This window comes from Lygodium microphyllum, unplaced genomic scaffold (assembly GCF_053477565.2).
Source record: "Lygodium microphyllum isolate KBCC unplaced genomic scaffold, Lygodium_microphyllum_v1.1.10 scaffold_116, whole genome shotgun sequence".
Lineage (NCBI taxonomy): Eukaryota > Viridiplantae > Streptophyta > Polypodiopsida > Schizaeales > Lygodiaceae > Lygodium > Lygodium microphyllum.
This window is the reverse complement of record NW_028229599.1, coordinates 38,242-40,805: the sequence shown is the minus strand read 5'-3', so window position 1 is coordinate 40,805 and position 2,564 is coordinate 38,242. Positions and strand designations below refer to the sequence as shown.

At 40.4% G+C, this 2,564-nt stretch overlaps 1 long non-coding RNA gene across 1 annotated transcript; it reads right to left on the bottom strand.

Moving 5' to 3' along the window:
• Positions 1–213: 213 nt before the first annotated feature.
• On the bottom strand, positions 214–2,219 carry LOC148008613 (uncharacterized). Its single transcript, XR_015689982.1, has 2 exons — positions 878–2,219; positions 214–776 (listed from the first exon to the last, which is right to left on the bottom strand). It is a non-coding gene; the product is annotated as an uncharacterized LOC148008613 (long non-coding RNA).
• Positions 2,220–2,564: the final 345 nt, after the last annotated feature.

Here is a 2,564-nt window from a genome sequence, read left to right as displayed (position 1 = left end):
GTTCGCTCCACTCCAACTGTTCTTTCTGAGTGATATTTCTGTGTTAGAGCTGTGGTAGACTTTTAGTTGTATTGCTGACCTGATGGTCTGATGTAAAATTGTGACTTGTTTCCTTCCGGTATGGTTGGCTTGAAGGCCGGATGTAAATATTTCTAATATTAATATACACTTATTCACGAGAAAAAAAAGAATCTACCAAACTACTCTTTAGCCAATAATAAAGGCATTCTTATTTACTCATTAAAAAGTTGAAAGGTTACAAAAGCATTGTGGTTTCCAATTGCTTCTTGTGAAGACAACCTTACTTTTGAGCTCCCCTTCTGTCTGAATTGTTGCTGAAGCCACTGATGTCCATGGCAGAATTCTAACAAACAAACAAGCAAACTGGTACAGCATGTCCTGACCTCATGCTAAACATGGCTGTACAAGATTGCAGTCCCTGAATATACATAAGGTATTCCAAAAACCAAGCATAATTTTGTGAAGATGAATGTCAGGTCACATAGAATAGGCTGAGAAATATGTTTTTATAGAGAACATCTAGACACAGTAATATACACTGCCTGTAGATTAGTGCGTATCAAATTCTTTAGTCACTAGGGACCTTTCAAGTTGGAACAACATGAGAGGTTACAAGAATGATTGGGTGTGGTTTACTACTTTCTTTTGTCCTGCTGAACTTGTAAGTGGTGCTTGAACATTGTCTTATAACACATGGATCACATGTTTGGAGCAAATGCTCAGCATGTCACAAGCAGAAGTGTCTCAACTTGCTTCTGAGAGACAAAGTAGCGACTTAGTTTCCAAGCAAAGTCACGACTTAGTTTTGGCAATGCTTCAAGCTAAATATTCTTGCTTTTTCAATTGAAGCTCTTACCTGGTGGCCTTGGAGATGCTACCATATTGCAGTTCAACATCAATTTGCTCTAATTTTCAGCACATGAGTAACTTGACTAGTTGCAAACAACATCGGAATAGAAGCCAATGGTCCTACGTGTGCAATCTTTGGCCTCAAGAAGCTCAACATCAAAAACCTCAAATTGCTTTGCACTAAAAAAAGTTGAAGGTCCAACCTGAAAAAAGCACAAGCTTAATAACACATGATGACAGTCATTCATAAACTGAGGAAACAAAGAATAAAGCCAACATTGTGAGCATTGGCTTAGGTGTTGATTAAATGCACTGACTTGCAAGTTGGCACATTAAAGCTGTATTCACAAACTGCACAATGGCTTACAATAGAAAACATCCACTGCAGCATCAACATAAAAATGATATCATGAGACCCGTGGTGATACCATATTAGAACTGGATGACTAGAGCTCTACAGCACCAAGGTGGCAATGATGTGTATCATGCAGGTTGTCTCCATTGACTCCCTCTCCTCAACTTGCTCCTAGAGAGACAATGGTTTGAGATTTTCTCCACTTTGGGCATATCGATTCAATTCAATGAGTTACTCCTTTACAATCTTGTGTTGTGTCATCTTGAGTTTCTCTCTGAGTTTAGTTCTTTAAGGTAAGTTTGTATATGCTTTGTGTTTTCTATGCAAACCCTAAGACATTCTCCTCATATGGTATCAGAGCTATAGTGGGACTAGGGGTTGCACAAGCAAACTTCACTAACTTTTGATGTCTTAGTCTCATACTTGGAAACCCTCCTTAGAGCCCTCTCTTTTGAGTCCATCAATTTAGGCTCGGCTCCAAGGGATTTCCAAGACTACCAGCCACACACAAAGGGACTTCAATTCCACTACACTTTGCCCCCACACATGTCCACCATCCTACCTCTTGTGGCTATCCAGTAAGACTTGAAGAACTTTGCATCTTATAGATACCATTCTCCTCGTGCCCCTCGCAAAGTACTCGTCTAGTCTTTCCATCAACCCAAAAGGATTCCTTGTCAAACTCAACTGTGAGGCCAAGTCCACAAATCTTACTCACCAAAAGTAAGTGATAGGCTAAGCCTAGAATGTAAAGAACCTCTAAGGTGTGGATACTGCCATGCCCACTCAAAATCAACTACATATTGTGAGAGTGTGCAATGGAAGAGAAACACAAACACAAAGAGAAGCAAAGAGAGAGAAAGAGAGGACGCAAGAGATGAAGGAAAAATACTGCAACGATTGAAGAAGAATGTTGATACAATGATGATGGACTGATCAGCCCTTGCACACAGCCCAAAGTGCCAATGAGGGCACAAGATCAGGCTCATGACGATGGCAACACCAAGCACGGAGAGTCAGAATGTGCACTTGCAAAGGGAAGATTAAAAATTGAAGTGTGTGTGTGTCTGGCAAGTGGGGGGCAAGCTAAAAATAGTCCTAAATGCCCAAATCTGGTCAGCCTGAACCATTAGGTGTCAAATAAGTTGGTTGGCCAGCATTTAACACTGGTCACTGAAGAAAAATGCCAGAAAAAGTAAGGGTAGCCCAAAAACCTGTTGGGTGAAAGGGCCCTTATGCTACTCCCATGTATATATTTATTTACACATGTGAACACACCCTTGCGGGTGTAAGTGTACGGTACCCTAAGTATAAATACATTCTTTTATTCTTTGTGTAT